Source organism: Hipposideros armiger, unplaced genomic scaffold (assembly GCF_001890085.2).
Source record: "Hipposideros armiger isolate ML-2016 unplaced genomic scaffold, ASM189008v1 scaffold_40, whole genome shotgun sequence".
NCBI classification, from domain to species: domain Eukaryota; kingdom Metazoa; phylum Chordata; class Mammalia; order Chiroptera; family Hipposideridae; genus Hipposideros; species Hipposideros armiger.
This window is the reverse complement of record NW_017731390.1, coordinates 1,879,598-1,899,916: the sequence shown is the minus strand read 5'-3', so window position 1 is coordinate 1,899,916 and position 20,319 is coordinate 1,879,598. Positions and strand designations below refer to the sequence as shown.

At 42.3% G+C, this 20,319-nt stretch overlaps 1 protein-coding gene across 5 annotated transcripts in view; it reads right to left on the bottom strand.

Annotated features, from left to right (window-relative positions):
- The window catches only part of ZNF652 (zinc finger protein 652), a 63,613-nt gene extending 51,606 nt beyond the window's left edge, over positions 1-12,007 (bottom strand). For 3 of the 5 annotated variants that reach the window (XM_019638734.1, XM_019638728.1, XM_019638731.1), the window contains exon 1: positions 11,623-12,007. The gene's annotated coding sequence lies outside the window, so the exon portion shown is untranslated. The other 2 variants (XM_019638730.1, XM_019638733.1) reach the window with 1 other exon arrangement.
- Between the last annotated feature and the right edge of the window lie 8,312 nt (positions 12,008-20,319).

Here is a 20,319-nt window from a genome sequence, read left to right as displayed (position 1 = left end):
TCAATATTTCCTTTATCTTTGGGTAAAGAAAGAAGTCATTGGGGGCCAGATCAGGTGAGTAAGGAGGGTGTTCCAATATAGTTATTTGTTTACTGGCTAAAAACTCCCTCACAGGCAGTGCCGTGTGAGCTGGTGCATTGTTGTGATGTAAGAGCCATGAATTGTGGGCAAAAAGTACAGGTCGTCTAACTTTTTCACACAGCCTTTTCAGCACTTGCAAATAGTAAACTTGGTTAACTGTTTGTCCAGTTCAGCAGTTCTCAACCTTCCTAATGCCGCGACCCCTTAATACAGTTCCTCATGTTGTGGTGACCCCCAACCATAAAATTATTTTCATTGCTACTCTATAACTGTAATTTTGCTACTGTTATGAATCATAATGTAAGTATCTTTTTGTTTTCCATGGTCTTAGGCGACCCCTGTGAAAGGGTCGTTCAACCCCAAAAGGGATCGCGACCCACAGGTTGAGAACCGCTGGTCCAGTTGGTACAAACTCATAATGAATAATCCCTCTGATATCAAAAAAGGTTAGCAACATCATTGCAACAAGTTCACAAACTTAATTGTCACACCTCGTTATACACTCATATTGAGAGATATCTCAGGATACAGTAGGGTATGGGTGAAGAAGGAGATACTTTAACTTTTTTCTTTATATTTTTCTCTAATCCTTAAATAGTTTTAAATAAGCATGTATAACTTTTTAAGAAAATAATAAAGTCTATTCTTCTTAACACTTATAGAAGCAACTTGTCTCACATGCAAATATACACATTAAGAACATGTACCTAAACATGTCATTTTTTTAAGAAGTGTCTTTATTCATGACAGAAAATGGCAAAATATTTATTAAACTTACTGTACACTATAACCCCAGAAAGCTAAGAAATAGTTCTATTACAAAAACATCAAACATTAGTCAGACCATAGGTTGTCAATGTTAACTGCAACATTACCTATGTAATTTTAGCTTATAGACATGTCACATACCATCAGAATATTATTATGTTTAGCTCCAAACGACAAACTATAGTTATAAATATCAAGTTATTTCATATGGATTCTCTATGTAAATATGTACACTACTTATAATGTTTGTACTTTAGCTGAGGTCAGTCAATAGATTTTTTTCTACAAGCAAACACAAATATGTCCTCTTGCCAAGGATATCTTTCCCCTTCAGAGAATTTGGGGGCTGCAAGAGAACTTGCATTCAATATTCTCTATGAGAGATGAGGAAACTGAGGGATGAGGAAACAAGGAGCTCCAAAAAGTTAAATGGCTCTTTCTAAGGTCAACAGCTAGGTCAAGGGCAGAGCTGGGCCTGTCATCCAGATTCCGGTCATAAAGCTCAAAATGAATTATACCTATTTACATATTAGAATAACGAAAATAAAAAAGACTGACAATATCAAGTGCTGACAAAGATGCAGAACTGGAACTTTCGTATGTTTCTGGTGATAACGCAAAAGAGTACACTCACTCTATTCGTAATCACCCAAAACTGGAAACAATTCAAATGTCCTTCAACTGGTGAATGGATAAATCTATGGTACAGCCATGTAATGGAATATTACTTGTCAATCAAAAGGAACAAACTGCTGATACACACGAAAACTTGGCTGAATCTCAAAGGTATTATGCAGAGTAGAAGAAGCTAGTCTCAAAAGGTTACATACTGTATGATGCCACTTATATAACAGTCTCCAAAAGACAAAAGTGTAGCGATGGGCCACAGGTCAGTGGTTGCCAGTGGTGGGAGGTGGGGGCGAGTAGGAATGCAAAGGGATTACGGAGGGAGTTTTTTTGGGTGATAGGACTGTTCTGTATCCTGACTGTGGTGGTGGTTACAGGAATCTACACGTGTACTGATATGCACAGAACTGTATGCACACCAAAATGTCAATTTTACTGTACATTAATTTAAAAATTCAAACAAATGACCTACTCAGTCTCTAGTTTGTAAAAGCCAGAAACATTTATGGATTTTAAGTTCTATTTTTTTGAAATGAATTTTTCAATTAGCAAAATGGTTTGATGGGTATTTTCTTTAAAAATCTCAACGTCAAGAAAAGTACACAGTCAGCTCGCTCGGCAAGTTACATAACCTCACTTTGTCTCCATTTCCCTGTTGGCAAATTGGGGGGTAATAACATGTACCTCAAAGGGTTACCTAAGGATTAAATGGTAAAGGCTATGTAAAGGTTTGCTACATAGACAAATAAAATATAGACATATACACAGGATATATAACTTTGGGTGTAAGAAATGAAAGACAACTCCAATGAAGCAACTGTTACATTTTGTCCTTTTGGAGAGCCAGGCTCTGATGATGGCTTTTCTGACAGAGCCGTCTCTGAAATAGAGTCCAAGCCAGAGTCTGATGTTCACACACAACTAAATGTTCGCTACGGAGTTCTTGCTGTATTTGTCTTCTGTAACCACTCTACTCAAGTAAATTATTGTTTGAACCAGGCTTTGTGTTAAAGGAAGTTATACTACGGAGATTAAAAAAATCTCTTTCTATACATTTATTAATCTTCTCAGTTCTGCCTCACTTAACGAATAAACAGACTGTGTGTGTGTACTAAGCAATGGCAGGTATACTATCTCTTAGAAGACCATAGCTTAAATGCTGGGCAAAACAAGGATCCGACCATATAACCCTTCCTGAGTTTTAGGTCTTTAAAAATTATCCCTCTCTATGGGGTAAGCAAGGTCATAAATAGAATGACTGTCTTCATGCCACATTTCTTAGCTTTCTACTTCAAACTCATTCTTCTAAGCACAGATTAAAAAAAAAAATCATTCCTGCCTACCCCCATTTCACCTACTTCAAGAAATTATGTTTGTGAAGCACTGTGTAGCTCAGTGATTTTCATGCTGCCTGTCCCAGTCCAATTTTTAAAGATGAAATGGAATAGAATAAAAAAGAACAGACTGCCTCACATAGTAAGGGTAAGTGCTGTTTTGTGAAGCTTTTGTTTCAGATGTGGTGAGGTCAGTATGAATGTGAGTGAATACATGTGGGCATGCAAGCATGGCTTCTTACTGTGGATCATGGTCAAAAAGTTTGAGAAATAGTGCTATATAGGGAATTAAATAAACAACAGTTCTAGATTTAGAACAGTCCCACCCTGCAACAGTTGGCATCTGTGGACAAGTCTTTTAAGCGCTCAGTGCAGCACCTGGCCTCAGAGACATAAATCATCTTTAAAGGAAAGCAAAAACCGAACTTTCAATTTGAGGTGATGAAAAGGTTGAGGAGGAACTGGAAGGCAGAACAAACTATCTTTTGGACTTTGTTATAATACCTGACAAGTTAGAATAGATGCAGAAGTGTGTATATTCTTTACCAGAACCTGACAGGAAGAAATGGCCATTTGAAATTAGATAGTTTTTCTACTATGCATGTATTTTCCAAATTTAAGTTACACATTTTCTCACTTAGCAATATTAAATTTTTTAAAGTTACTATATTATATAAGATTTAAATAAGTTTTATGTCAAACAGCCAAATATTTTTTTCAGAACAGAGCAAGATATACATTAGGATAATAAAAGTAAAAATGTATCTGCTTTTGAAAAAAAGTATACCCCTAAAAGTCTTTGCTATGTCTTATATGTAAAGACTTTTTCTCTTTGTGAATAACCTTTTAGATAACAGCTATATTCCAAGATAATCTGGCTTTACCCACTAGGAGACTATAAATAGCCTATCAAAAAGATGACTGGTCCACTAAAACTTATACTAAAATCAGTCTTCACATTTAAAACCCTTTTACTATTTTAGAAATACCTAGCTCATTTCTTCTCTAGACTAGGTAAACTAAATGAGTTTCATATGCTAAATCTAACAAGGTCAGTGTTAAAATTGCTATTTGCCTAATAGCATCGGTTTAGGGACTAGTTGCTTTCAGTAGGGTTTCTCAAACTCAGCAGTTGACATTTTAGACCAGATAATTCACTGTTGTGGGGGACTGTCCTGTGCACTGTAAGATATTTAGCAGCATCCCTGGCCTCCACCCACTAGATGCAGATAGCACACCCCCCGCCCCACTCGTGACAATCAAAGATGTATCCAGACATTGCCCAGTGCCCCTTGGAGGCAAAATCACCCTTAGGTGAAAACCACTGCTTTACAGGTATAATCTTTAATCATTAGTTCCATGTTTGGGCAAAAAGGAGGAGAAAATGGCATTACTGTAATTAAAACAAAAAAATGTGATCAAATTCAGATTTTAATGGAAATGATGATGCCTCAGCAGCTATTAAAGTGCATGGAGTACATACAATTACATGCCACCAACCAACTGGTTGACAGGTCTACCAAACTTCTAAATATTAAAAGTAAGGTTAACTATGCTTGAGTACGTTTTTCATGTTGCTATTTGTTTAAAACTTTGCATTTCCAAAAAGTTTAAATATACAGCAATTATAAAAATTATATTAATAAAATATATTTTAATAATTAACAATTCAGGAAGGACTGTGATTTCAATATTTATGAAATAAGATAATAAAATAAATATTTAGCAGTTACGGAAACAAATCTTTCAAGAGTTGTAATTATTTTTAAGACATTTTCTACCATACAACCCCTCTTTATTTAAGGATAAAAGAATACAGGGTTTTCGGTTAGGTTAGCTTGGGAACTCTGTTAATATTGTGAAAATTCAAGCCAGGTATTTGAGAATGTAAAAAAGAAATAGTTTGAAATTATTTGCCCCGTTACATATCTTAATATTTAATTTAAAATATGACATTACAGTTTTCCTATGGATCAACTGGGGGATACTTTTAAAATAAAAAAAATATTTAATAGGTATGTATTCACATGGACCAAAAAATTTAAGTACAAAAAAGTATATCGTGAATAGAGCAGTATTACTTATGCTAGCCAAAACCAGAAACAATCCAAACATCCATCAATGGTAGAATGGACAAATAACTTATAATACATGCATACAATGGAACAGTATATGAGCATAAACTATTGTTCACACAACAATATGGGTAAATCTTATAAACATAATTTTGAGATAAGAAAACCATACAAAAATGAGTACATAATGTATTCCACTTATATGACGCTCAAAAAAACAAGCAAAACTGATCTCTGATGACAGAACGCAGAATGGCGGCAACCTCTGGGAGAGCATTAACTGGGAGAGGGCAGGCGAGGCTTCTGGGATGTTCATCTATTTTCTGTTCTAGAAATAATCTGTGTAATCTGCTGATTACACAGAAAAAAGTCTCGGATTTTTCTGTGTACACCTATGCTTTCCTTACTTTTCTGTTACTGTCCACTTCAATTAAAATTTACTCTTTAAAAAAATAATAGTGAAACATTTCCCTCCAACTCAGTTCCCTTAGTCATCCAGTTTACTCCCCCAACTGACAACCAATATTATTAGTTTCTTATGAAACTTATTATTAATTTCTTAGTTATTTAATGATATGTAGGAAAATCCCCAAATATAATCGCTCTCCCATCCAAACTTTTATACAAACAGTAACACATTCTACACACTGTTATATGCCTGTTAGTTTCATTAGCAGTATACTTACTGGGTTGTCAGAAAAGTCATGACATTATTTTTTCTGGTTTTTGTTGCAAAAATGCGTCATGACTTTTCCGACAATCCAATAGCTTAGAGATTTTCCATAGCAATATATAAAATTTACTCACTTTTCTGCAGCTATGTAAAATTTGTCCTATTTCATGAATATACCCTAATTTATTTAATCAATTCTATACTGATGGACATTTATTTTTTCCAAACTTTCACTGAGTTAATTTAAATGAATGTATATGAAAAGGAAGGAAGGAAGGGAGGAAGGGAGGGAGGGAGGAAGGCAGGACCTGGAGGGTTCTCTACAAGGAGGACCTTTAACTTCAAACTCCAGCTCTAATAGTATGTTGTTAATACAGGACAAGTCACTGGGCATCTGGGTCACAGTCTTAAGAGGAATTGGGAAAAAAGGCAGATTTATCCATATAATTGAGATCACACACACTCTCCCTGCCACCCCCTCAAATCAAAACAAAAAACCCCCACACTTTACCATATGTTTCAATGTTCATAGGCCACTGATACTACTCTAGATATATTAAAATGGTATATTCAAAAGGGTGAAAACAATTCATAAGGGCCTAGTTTTAAATCTCATTTTGTAAGTCACACAGTGTAATTAAGAAGTTATGTTCCAATGAATTCCCAAAACTGAATCAAAATTCCAAAGCTGTAAAGTATAAACATGTTAAAGACTAGACTCTTCACCAGCATCACAGACAAAAGTAATCACCCCGCGCTGCATATCTTGTGAAGTCTGGCTAAGAGTCATAGCCCTCTGATGCTACATGCATAGTAAAGACGAAAAAATCAGGCTACAGAGTCATTCTATGCATCATTTCCATGTCTGTTCTCTTCCAACAATCTCTTCTCACCACACACTGATTGGTTTTAGTAAACCAGAAAAAAGAATAGTTAAAAAAAAAATAGCAACCCGCTCCCAAGAAAAACTTTACTTACAAAATGTATGATAGTTGAGAAAAAAGTATGTAACTCAATCATCTAAATTTCATTGTTTAGTCAGTCTGGGCTCACATAGCATAAGTGCTGTTATCATTAAACATTCTGGCCAAGATTAAGTTCTTTGAAGTGTTCTGCAAAATCTAAGGTGAGGCTAAGACCATTATTTGCCAATCTCTATCAGCAATCCAATACTAGTGACTGGTTCCACTGATGGGCAAACCCCTAGAGATGGCTCAATAATAAAAGAAAATAAGGGTTAGCAGATTCCCTTGAGGTAAATCCTGGTGCATTACTGATGTGTCTATCTTATCTGAAAAGTTTCTAGGTAACTCTTGTGGGCTCACAGACTTATCACAATGATATCCTGCAAAAATGAGAGAACAATTTAATTCTAGAGAACCCAAGAAATCCTATTTTAAAAGTTCTATGCACTGAATAAAACTCTGGCCATGCCCTTGAATCTACTTACTTTTCAACGTAAACAATTTCTTAAACTGTTTTAAAATGGGAAAAAATGATATCATAGTTTATTATAAAACTGCCCTTTTTGGCTAAAAACAAAGCTAGGAACTACACACAGAATCTGTAGACATAGGCCGAAAGTGGACAGTTCATAAAATTTGACAGGTAAAGAGATCTTACCTTTCTTTCCTTCTCCTACCAAAGCAAAAACACCTAAGGCACTCAAACCTGTAGCTCTAATAAGAGTTGATGATCAAAACTTTTGAAGAGCAATGGGAATTCTTTAAGAGAAAATGTTTGTAAGTGTAAAAATCAAACCTAACTGCTATATAAACAAACAGGTTAACTAAAATAAGCACCTGATGTCTTCACTGATTCTACCAAGCGCTTTACGGCTTGCATTAACCATGAAAATTTACACAAGGCTTTGCACGTGATTCAACTCTGGACACAGAACTCATTGAGATACGTTAATGTCCTAAAACACCCCTTTCACCACATAAACCCTGAATAGGCTTAAAACAAGCACAGCCTGTGGGTAACTCTGTAGAATTTGGAGCTAAGTTTTGTCTCCACCAAGTTCAGCCAGCCAGAGAGCAACAAATCAAAGTTCCACACTGCACCTGCAAGACTTAGGTATGCTCCAAGACAAATATTTGCAATTTTTTCATCCCAAATCTGCACAAACGAAAGTATGCAGATCGCAGTGCCAGACTTCTAAATCTTGTAAGCCAAAAAGATCTGTAGTTATTCTGCCCCATCACCCGTGTTCTACCATTTATTGAGTCTTTTAATATGTACATGTGCCAGGAACTGTGCTAGAAGCTTGGATACATTACCTCTAATTCTCATAACAAATCTCAGTCTGCTGATGAGGAAACTGAGGCCAGGCAGGTCAGGGTGACTTGCCCAATGCCATAAAGCTAATGTATGGTGGAGCTGAGATTCAAACCCAGTTCTGCCTGGCTCCAAAGGAGCATCTATCTCCCTGATCCTCCTTCAGCTAAAGTCACTAACTGCAACACCAGTTAACCCCTAGCAAAGTAAATTCAAGTGCTAACTGTCTGAAACAATGACGATAGCTGAAAAAAATATCATACTTCAAACCGTAGCACAAGACCCAAGAATTCCCAGTGAGGAAATACAGTCACCTCCTTTAGGATAAGTAGTTCCAAAGGCTATGATTCAAAATACAAGAGATCCACAGGTTGTTTTTGTTGTTGCTGCTGTTGGCTCTCTCGACTGACTTTTTAGAACAAGGGAAATGAAACTCAAAGAGTATCTTCACATTTTGGTGAAATTATCTAAAGCCCTTGAGAGAAGGGCTTTTTTTAACAGTTCACTTTTACAGTTTACAATTCACTTCTTCAACAGGCTTCAGACATGCAGAAACCAAAATCACATCGGCAGCATTACTAATCAACTTTTTTGCTACAGACTTGAAAAAGTATTGTCTTACCACACTACGAGATTACTTCCCATACTCAGAGAAGAAATGGAAATAGCTCTGGGTGTCGAATCAGATCTTGAGGCCCCAGCTGCAGAAAGTAGGTGCTGTTTCCCCTGAGCAGGAGCTGCAGATCTGAAACCTCCTAAGGGAAGGGTGTCTGAAGAAGAGTGTTGAGGAAACTAAAGCAAGCTGTTTGTATTAATGAGTGAGTTGCTGGCACCACTACTCCGTAAGTGTTCCACTGCTATGCCATTGTTTTCCAGCTTCCAAGCTCTGAATCTGGCAGAGAGAATACTGTTCTCACAGCCATACGTGTTATATGATCAGCTGCTCTGTGGTGTGTGGGTGTTTAACTAGGTAAGTGACTGGTTGGAAGAGGTTCTGCAATATTAAAAATCAAGAAAGCACCCTGTCCCGAGATTTTAATGATCTGTCACTATACTATGCTGACAAAGAAAAGTGACATATTTGCAACTTTAAAATGGTTTGGGTTTAGGATAGGCAAATAATTTCCGACAGTAAAACTTCAGACATGACCTGAACAAAAAAATATAACCTGTAATATAAGCCACTTCAAGCATGTTTATTAGATAATAAAAAAATGCAATATATGTAATCTCAGCATGCTTCCAAACTTCTTAGGGTACACTGCATAATTATTAGAATAAATACTATTCTTCAGGTGTGTGGAAGATTCCAAGAGTCCAAGGCTCCCTTGCCTCCCCAAAAGCTGTTAATACCATGAATTCCTTAGCCTCTCAAAACCCTCAAAACGCAAAAAATACGAATGTCTCAAAGGATTAAGTGAAAAATAGAACTGTAAGCTCCTGGGGAGCTGGGGACTGTACTTCTCAAATATTACTGCCCATCAAAACACAATCACAAGCTAAAATAAATGTCTCTTGATTAAAATATGATCAAAAGGCAGAGTCTGGGTGCAGAGTGATTTAAAGAAGAGTAGATGATAGTTAGCCCCTGCTTAATGATAGAATGGTGCAACGTTCATTCCTAGCTCTAAATTTTAAATATGGAGACTGAACTCCCTAATTACAATTAAAATCCTTCCATTAAAACAAAATTTAAAAGTGGATGATTCTGATGGTAATGTTACCTGAATAAAGACATGAAATCATATTTAATAAAGTTGAAAAAACTTCACTGAGCAGGTGCTTTACTATGGGAATGATAAAGCCTTCCTTTAAGAGATCAGATCGACCTCAATCGATACATAAAGATTCCAGATAGGCATCATACAACAGACCACTGGCCTTGCTGTTGAAATTTGCTACCTTTAAAACATAGTGAAAGGAACATACATTATCAACTGGTCAAATTTAAACAAATTTTGACTCCCGTTTTAACTTTTTCTGAAACTCTCACATATATCTCCTTTTTTACAGGAGGATTACAGGGAAATGATAAAAATATCTAACTCACTATAATCAAAACACAAGGATACATATATAATCTGTTGCTTATTGCTCAGGACCAAAGTAATGCTAATCCCTAAGGAAAAAAAAAAAAGCAAAACACAAAACTCAAGTTCCTTTCACTTTTGCAGAATATAGATCTTAACCTGAGGTCCCAGGATCAGCTTCAAAATGACTGTAATTACATGCAAAATTATGTGTGTCTATTTCACCGAGAAGAGGGCCCTAAAGGATTCGATGACCCCAAAGAAAGGTCAAGAGCCACTGAAGCAGGCATTTGCAAATTTACTAAAACTCAGCAGTGGACATTTTAAACAAAATTATACTAAAGATAGTATCTATCTGAATACATGTGCACAGTCCTGATACAAACAACCAAGCTGCCTGCCAGCTCTGAGATTTACAGTGCAGCTCACCACTCTCAAATCAGCTTTACATGGGAACATTACCTGCATTCAGCACACACACGCGCACGCACACGCACACGCACGCACACACACACAAGCCAGCCACAGCAGCTCTTCATTCCCTAAACATACACGCTGTCAACAAAGCATATGCTAGTTGCCATTCCCAGAACAATACCGGCCCAACCATCTCTGGAAAAAAACACACATTTTCCCCAACATATTACCCTATTTATTTACTAGCCCTGACGATAGATACTAAACATTACAACAAAAATAAAAGGAATTCCCACAGACCATATGTATCTAATTAACTGGAAAAATGCATCACTCAGGTAGGTATCACTGTGGGTCCACGGGAGATGCATAATAAGGGAAACACTATAATAATGAAGCTTGAACATGGGGACAATCAAAGACAGACTCACGCAGGAATATCCCGAGAACATGGTTGTGGAAAGCCCCCTTCTCCAAAGGCAAAAGCACACTCCTTTGATTGGCACAACCATTCCTGACAATGGATCGCGATGACAGGGGCTGCTCAGCAATCAGGAAGTGAGTGTGTGTGTGTGTGTGTGTGTGTGTGTGTGTGTGTGGTGGGGGAGGGATGTACTAGATGTGATCAAATACTGGCCCTCTTCAAAGAGCATATGGGATCTTAAATCGTAAAGACAGACTTTGAGGGTGAGGCAGGGACATTTATCATTTCTACAGGAGGCATCCTTCGACAATGAACATGTTATGTGCCGATGTAAAGGGGGTGCCACTACCTTTAGTGTCTCCCATCTGAGAATCTTAAGTAGAGCCTGATTGGAGGGGAGGAGGAGGTGGGGGTGGAGAAAGGTCTGCATTACCCTTGGGGGTGAGTGTTGGGCGGCTGTACACTAGATGCATTTTATCTTGGGCAGCACAATACTCCCGGGGGTTGGAGGTTTGGGCGCAACCGCAGGGCGGGGGAGGCAGTGGGTGCAAGCCACCAGCTGCAGGGCAGGAGAATGCTCGCAGGAGGACCGGTGCAAACCTCCCCTTGGCCCGCTAACCCATGCAGCTGCAGCCTTCCCTCGGGCCTCGGAGCGAGCGGACTCTGCAAAACTGGAGCTCGGCCCGGGTTCGGGAGGGAGAGGGCGAAGGGGCAAAAGTGGGCACCACCGGCCCAAGCGCGGCACAGCGCCCCGGGCCTCCCAGCCAGATGGGGGCTGCTCCGGCCTAGTGCACGCAGCTGCCTCGGCGAAGGGCTAACCTGGTGCCCAGAGCCCCGGCCGGCCAGGCGGGCAGCTGCAAGGGGCGCAGCCGGAACTGTGGCTTGTGCTTGGGGGGTAGGGGCCCCTACTCACCCGGGCCGGCCGCCTCCGCCTCCGCCGCCCCGACCGCCGCCTCGGCGGTCCATCCTGCGGCGGGGGGCCTGTAGCCGCGGCGCTCGAGTAACAACCGCCGGCCGGGCCGGCCCCTCCCCCCCGCCCAACGTCTGTCCACAGGGCCGCTGGGCAGACCCGGCCTCGGCCGCCGCCGCCGCCGCCGCCGCAGCGATACGTGGCCGCCGCTCCGACGTCTCGCGACTCCCTTCCGAGCGCGCGAGGCCGAGCGGGGCCCGCGGGGCGGGCGGCGCGCGGGGAGGGAGGTAGGGGAGGGGGTGTGCTCGTGTGGATGTGTGTGCGGAGAGGGGGGCAGGGAGGGAGAGCGGCGGCGAGAGCGCGCGCGCGCGCCCGCGGCCCCTTCCCTCGCCGGCCCCCCCGCCTAACAGGGATCCCGACACCTCCCTCCGCCCGCCCCCCTGGCATCCCGGCCGCTGGGCGCGGCGGCGCGCATGCGCAGCCCCTGGGGCCGGCCCTAGTGCACCTTTTCTCCCTCCTGCCACATTGTGAGCGCTCCGCCGCCCAGATAACTGCCGACTCCCGCTCCACCCCCGCCCTCCCCCATTCCGCCCACTCCCGAGCGCCCAGGTAAAGGCGTGGACTGCGCGTGCGCACCGCTCTCCCTGGGTCTGGGGGCGTGGTTGCTGAAAGGAAGCCAAAACGTAGAGTAGGAGGGAGTGTGGGGCAGGGGGTGTGGGATTACACGAAATTGGGGGCGAGTTAGGATTAGGCAAAGGTAAAGTGAAGCAGGGGCCAAAGTAGAAAAGTAGGCCCAAGTGAGATTTAGAAGTAAAAGAGCCTTTGGTTGATGAAATCAAGTAAAAAGAAAAATCCTGACTGTGGCCTCCTGGTTACAGGAGTGCAGTGTGAGTGACAGGACAGAAATAAAGGAGGCAAAATATAAGCAGTGACATTGGCAAGATGAATGAGATAGCTAATAAAAACTGGAGAAACAGAGATTATCAGAGTGGTCAGAAAAACAAATTGAGAGCCGCGTTGGTTCTGTGGCCAGGAATAGGGAAGGGGATGTGTGTGCTTGAGCCATAGAGCTGCTGCAAGGAAGCAGGCCTCCGCTGTAAGTATTACAGCATTATGACTAATTAGCTATTAATCATTAATATAATTAATGGTACTGTTAGCTAACAAGGTAGCATTTATCCGAGTTCAGAGCCAAGAGAGGGTCTCCATAACTGAAAGTGCTTCGAGTACAGAGAGGGAAAATGAATGAGGCAAGGTGAATTAAGGTGGAGAAGACCCAAGACAGTAACTTGGACGATTTGGATGACCTTTTCCCACCATAAACCAAACTTCCCTGATGTTTTCCAAATCTTATCCTAATTGCAACTCATTATCCTCCTTCCATTATTAAAAGCACACTTAGCAAATGTTTCTGCACTAAGGCTGACCTCCCTACACATTTTTAATACAGATGCCTGTTGCTTCTCTCCAAAATAGCACCCCCCACACACACACACACACACCACTACCACTACAAATTCTTGTAGAATGCAAAATGACCTGAGTCTAGAACAAGGTTAGGGAAGAGATTGCAACTTTATAAATAAAGGGGTTCAAGGGCTAACTCTGTCCTTGTTCCCTTCCAAAAACAGACACTTGGTTTTTATTACACTTGGACTCCAGACTCCAGGGATCATAATTTGACAACTTTGGGTCATGTTCTTCAATAGAGGATAAACACTAAAAATGATATATTTCAGCAGGTAGAGAAAATCTTCAGGCAAAACAGGAGGAAATAAGCATTAGTAGTAGAAGGAAAGACTTAGATCTAATGCAAGAAAGAACTTGGCATCGGTGGGGACTGGTGAGCCCAGAACACCTGACTTAGATGTCTAGCTTTGCCTTCTAGGACACTTGATCCTTTCTACCCCCACCCCCACCCCGCCCTCTGCCTGTCAGGGCTATCCTGCTTGGAAGAGGGGTGTGCAGAGTGATGGCTAAAGAAGCAAGGTGACCTTCCAGTCTCTATGAGTCTCTACCCACACAGGCCAACACTCTGAAGGGCTCCTAGTAATTAGAATAGTAATATTCTTACCTTCCATTTGAGGAGTGCTTTATGGTTTTTTTCAGGGAGGTTAAGTCCATTATCTCATCAGATCTTCCAGCAACCCTGTGAGGCAGGCAGGTATTATTCCCAATGAAGGAAATTCAGGCCAAAGAATGTTTAATAGCTCAGGGAAAGTCACCCAGCCCAGTAAACAATGGAGCCAGAACAAGACCTGGGTTTGTGACTTCAAGTGTACTGTTCTTTCAGAGGGTTAGAGAGGCCCCTTCTGAAAAACTTCTACATATCCCTGTGGAGTAAAAACAGGTAGCCTTGGCATGTGATGGAGAATAATTATAATATTCAGTTCTATATCCACATCTCCTTTATTTATTACAATTTTTCCCCCTTCTTTCTCTCTCCAGGACCCTGGGACTTGCCCCTGTGTATCTGAAGCCTTGGTGACTGATATTTTAGAAGGCCTCCGGCCTCAGGGCCAGCAAGGAGATCCCAGTTCCTCTGCACTCTCTTAACTCCTCCCCTTCACAAACCCCCCAAAAGAAGGGGGCTGCCCACCAGTGTCTACCCTCAACACGTCAGAAGAAGAGGGCAATTGCTCTTAGTCAGACTGCTAGTTTCAGTGCCTCCCTTCGTCAGCGGCTAACACTGCAGCTTAGCAGTCATGGCTGGCAACATGTAGCACCCACACCTGGCATTATTGGACCATCAGGCTTCTGTCATCCTGGTTTCCTGGTCTTGGATCAAGTTCTTCACTAACGCTCTCATGAAGGCAGTGGGCAGAAACCAGCAGAACCCATTTTTTAAATTAAAAAGTTGGAGTAGGGCCGGCTGAGTGGCGCGATGGTTAAGAGGTGGCTTGGGACGCCAGAGGGTCCCTGTTCGGATCCCACATATGAGGGCCAGTGACACTGCCCTCTACAGCTAAGATGCTGAACAACAGCTCAACCTGGAGCTGGGCTGCTGTGAGTCGCCGGCGACGGCGTAGGCTGCAGCCCCTGTGGCAGTGGGTTGCCATGGGCTACCGTGTGTAGCCAGCAGCTAGCGTGAGTGGCCAGCAGCCACAGTGAGCGGCCGTGCAGAAGCCGGTGACCGATCTGCCTCGCCCGGGAAGAGCGCAATGATGGTGCCAACTTGGGCCAGTGAAGCAACATCCTCCACAACTAGACTGAAGAACAAGAGGACAGCAACTTGTCTGTTCCCCTTCCCCCAATTCCCCAGCACTGTTCCCATCTCCCCAACTCCCCAATAAAAATCTTAAAAGAAAAAAGTTGGAGTAAAAAGTTCTATACACTTTGACTGTTCTGACAACCTTCAAGATTTAATTTAAACAGCAGCAGAGCTCTCTGGTTTCTGTAAGGTGAGCCAGATGGTCCGGTACAAGCTCCCTGTTCACTGCATTTCCTTGCTTCCCCAGTTTCCAGACATGTACCCCTAGTCAGTTACAGTTTTTTTACCACCTGTAGGGGCAGTGGCTGTGGCACTCTGCCCACCCATTAATTAACGTCCTACCTTACCAGACGTGGAGCCAGAGCCCTGGTCATGGTCTCCTAGGCGCTCATACTTCAGTGCTTTGACCTTTGCTCAATCACTTCACCTTTTAAGCTTTGTAAAAAGAGGGGATTATATGGCTCTTAGAGTCTCCCAGATCTGATACCCAGGATTCTACAGTAGAAAGCTGACCGTGTTCATTAATACCTTGTAATTCCATTCCTTTCCTAAGAATTACTATCCAGTTCTCATCGGTAAGCCCTTCTTCCAGGAAATGGCCCCTTTTACAGCATAAATAGTGCTGTCCTGGATTCCCCTCTTTCATTCACTTTTTCTCATATTTCTAAGTGCCAGTGTTTAGAGATAGCTCAGCAAACTGGACTTTTGGCTTTTCTGTCATGGGGCTTGGATATCTACATGCATGCATGCGTATATGTCCAGTTTTAAAGGGATATGGGCTGTGGACACCTTCACTCTGTGCCCCCTCACCTCCCACCACCCCTACTTGAATTTTAGTGAAAAGTTACAAATAAATGCCAGGAATGCCCTAGAAGGAAAAAAGAGGATGCACTATAAGGCCAGCTATGTGATTGCAGCTGTTTCGCCATGGGGATAGAGATTAGGGAGGCTGCTGGGATAGCCAGTGTCCCTTGGGTTTCAAGCTTGGTTTTAGCTATAGCATGCCCTGGGACCATCATTTGGTTCACAGTTCCCTACAGCTGTGGTCTCTGTACATCAGCTTCTCAGTTTGAAGCATCTCAGAATTTGGATTTTGATTACTCTTGTGCATTTTACATATAATTTTTTTAAAACCATATATATGGGATGATTTCTACAAATCTTCCCTTTGCATTGCATCATTTAATCCTTCCCTCAACTCTGGGAGATAGGAGGGGCAGAAAATGTTCCCACTGTTTGGTTTTTTTTTAAACAGTGAATAAAAATGAGGTCTGAATTTTTAAGGGCCAGAACTAAAACCTGGGTCACCAGGGTCCAAGTCCAGGACTTCTGTGTGACACCGTACTACAGCCCTTACTTAGCTGGACACCATACAAACCAAATCGAACAGATGTGGTCTCTGCTCTCTGGAAGTTTGGACTCAAATGAACAGCCACGATTTCAGCAAACATAAAAGGACAAAGTGAATCATAGTCAACTCACGCCAATAAATAAATGAGTTAAATAGATAAGGAAATCCATGTTGACCTGGTCTACTAATGTTTTTTGTTTCCAGTTGGGTAGAGAGGACAATATTAATGAGGCTAATGTTTTAGGCCAGTCCCATCTCTGCCTACTTGCTTTACACATGGAAAAATATTTGTAGCCGCACTGCACGCTGTCTCCTCTTTATTTTGAACATTCTATCAACTTTCCTGAAGCATCTACCAAGTGTCACACAAGGTGGGAATCAAGGACCTTAAGAAATCATCTCTGCCCTCAAGCAGCACCTTCAACCATTTTCTGAATTCAAACCACTGGGAAAGCATCAGTTAATCCTGCATATACCATCTCTATCGATGGAAAATAGGACAGATGAACTCAGTCCCCGTCCCATTGTTAGAGGGCCTGAGATCCATCTTTATCCATACAAGTTAGGACAGTGGGGAGGTGGATTTTGGAATTTGAGGGACATTGGTACTAGTGTGGTGAGGCCACCACACCACCCCCAACAGTTTAGCTTCCTAGATATGTAAGCAAAGGCAGAGAGGAACCTTGGGCTTAGAGAGTGTGGGCAGCGGAGAGCAGGGACCCAGCACCCAGCAGGAGAACATCCTCTTATCTCTAAGCGGACAGTTGCAGCCCAGTTCCTACCTTGGGGGGCTCTACCTCAAGGTCTGTCTACAGCAGAGTGCTCTAAGGCAGTTAGGCCCAATAGTGTCTGAGTCTTTAAAGAGGCTCACAGATTCTTTTAGGCAGCACGCTTAATTGTTGTCTGTAATTGATGTGACATATGCCCCAGAGGCATGTACTGAGGTCCAATTGGAGAGATGGTTTTGTAAAAATTGGAATTAATTAATTAAAGAAGGCAGCTGCCGGGTCTGCGAGTTAGTGCCAAACTTCGTAACCCTAAACCAGCCAACCCACCCAACCGGCCTCACCACCTGAGGAACAACCCCAAAGTTCTCACAGTGGTGGGATGGGAGCCCTGGGATGTAGTACAGGAAGTGGGGACTGCAAGGGGGAAGGGCGGGGCTCAGGGAACCCTCTCTTAGTTTTCATGACCCCCAAAAGGCTTGGCACTTGAGAACCATTTGGGCACCAAAAGAAGTGTGTTGGAGGGGTTGGAAACTGCAGAAAAGGGAAGACAGGTCAAAGGAGGTCTGTGAGATTATGGGGGAGGGGCAGCAAAGGGAGGAGGAAGGTGCAGAGCTAGGGTACCCCGAGGGCAGAGCTCAGAGAAGGTGGGGCCCGGATGCAGAGGGCGGGCAACATGGTGCCTGGGGCCTCTGGCATTCAGAAGAGGTATTAATTAAACCCCTCACCTGAGGTCATTAAGGAGCTGTGGCAGCTTTTCCTAGGAGTTGGGTTAAGAATAACAACAATAATAATAACAATTAAGGATAATGAGACCTTATCTGCAGTAAGTTGTTCCTAGAGCTTTGTAGGCATTAAGTCATTAATTCCCCTGGCCCCTGAGGGTCACCTTTTTCTAGAAGTAATGGAGGTACAAGAGAAACAGGCAATCCTTGTGCAGTTGGGCCTGCTGCCATTGGCTGGGTGGGTTAGTTCATTTACAAAGCGATCAAATCCAGGGTTCCTATAAACTGTTATAATCTCTCGCATTTATTTAGCATCTCTGAAATGGTGCTTAAATGGGGCAAGTTCAGAAATGTAGAAATCAACCACCACAAGATTTCTAAACAACTTTGATGTGGAAGCGCAAGTCCTACCAGAGAGCACCAGACTGAACCATATGTTGCAGTGGAGAGTGGCCTGGAGATGACCAGGAAGTGACCATCTGGGTAAAGCCCTAACTGCAAGGATTAAGCCTGGGCCTGCAAACAAGGTAAATTGGAGGACTTCAGGTTTCCTCCACAGAACAAGGAAGAAAATTTAGAGCAAGGGCTTGAGGAAGTAAAAAGAGCAGGGTCATCCTAGAATGGGGGAGTCACCTGGGATGGAGCCTGGAAGCCAAAGTCTTGAGCAAACCTTAGTGCCAACACTGACTAGCCTTGCAGATTTTAACTGTTCTTCTTCATTTGTGTTTCACGTAACAGTGGTTACTACAAATTTTACACATTCAATCCAAAACTACTGTCATTTGCATCCCAAGGATGATGAGAGTCTTTATCATCATTACCCTAGTTAAGAATAAAAACAGCAGGGGTGACTGGCTAGCTCAGTTGGTTAGGCTGATAACACCAAGGTTGCCGGTTCGATCCCCGCATGGGCCACTGTGAGCTGCGTCCTTCTTAAAAGAGTCAACTATGCCATTGTAGCATGAAAGAATGTGTAGCCAATGACCATGGCTGTTCCCAATAAAATTAAAAAAAGAAAACATTAAGAACAGCAAATAGAGTGTGTATTGTATAGCACTTAACAAAAAAACAGATGGGTATCCTGGTGGTCCTTAGTCATGGAGTAGCAGGGATGATGCTCTACATTAATGAAGGGGGCTCGTGAGATCCAGAGCAGGAACTGAGCTTGTCCAAAGCTCGGAGCTGGGCAGTAGAAGAATCTGTATCTCAGCTGAAAAGCCACCATCATTCATGACAGTGAAATTAGAGGGACCAGTCCTCACTACACTGACCCATGCCATCCCTCTAGAACCATAGCCTTCCTTCCTTCCTTGTGTTACTACTGTACAAATAAAGTCATCCGTAAGAAGGTACTAGAACTTCCCGGGCTTGAATACCAATCTATAATACTTTGTAGATTGTATCAAAGAACACAGTAAAGTATTATATGATGAAGCTGCGGAATGGGGTGTTCTGGTTCATCAAATAATCTGGCTAACAAAATAATATTAAACATATAGTAACATTTGAGACACACTTATCCCAAAGTTATTTATTGTTTATCTGAAACTCAGATTTAACAGGATGTCCTATATTTTATCTAGCAACCATACTTGCAGGTAGAGCACTAGGAGATCCACTAGGAGGTCCACGTCTTTGGAGTTCCTTAGAGGAAAAAGCAATTGGAAGGGGAGAGATACTTGGATAGCTTTGGGTTCATTGGTACTCGGAAATGGGGACAGAGAAGATGGCTGAAGATCTATTAGGGAAGCAAAGGACCCAGAACCAGGTGCCCACTGACTCTGATAAGTACACTCATCATCATACTGGGTGCATGGGTAAGATGTCACCAAGTCTTTAACTGGCCCCCTGTCAAATAAGTTTGTTTCAGAGATTCCAGGGAAGAAAGCTTACAACAAAACATCGCCTACTCTTTAATATTATCCAGCACCCAGACAGACTCTCACCATAAAATGGGAACAGGTCGGGGCAGCTTCTAGCCCTCATTTCTTTAGGCCAACAGAGAGGAAGAAGGAGAGTGCTCCAGTGGCAACGTGGTGCCATTCAGAGGGACAGTATATTTCCTCTGTGCCAGGAACTCCCCTGGAGCCCTGGCCACCTCCCTCCCTATGTGCTGATGGTCCTTTGGAAATGGGTCCCCTAGGAAGCTGGATTCTGCTGTGCGTGGCATTGACTGTGAGTGTCTTTTTCCTGACCAAGTCACTGTTCTTAGCATGTACTGAGTACAAAGGTGTTCCCGATTTATTGTAAAAGGGGTCAAATATATGGTCATGGAAGGAAACCTGACTTTTGGTGGTGAGCACATAATAGAGTATACAGATATCGAACTATAATGTTATACACCTGAAATTTGTATGTTATTAATCAATGTTACCTCAATAAGTTTAAGTTAAAAAAAGATGTTCCCAATTTATCAAGTGCTTTCTGCTTGCCCTAAGTGTTTCACCTCTATTATCTCATATAATCCTTCCAACTACTCTTTGAGGTAGATAGTCCTATTTTACAGATGAGAAAACCAAGGCAGAGAGAAATGAAGGGTCGCATAACTCTCATGTGGCAGACTCAGGATTGAACCCCAGTAGTCAGACTCCTAAACCTGCTCTTTTAACCACAAATGTGATTCAGCCACACCACTCTCCTGGGCAGAATTTTCAATGACTCCTGTGGTAAGCAAGATAATGCCCTCCG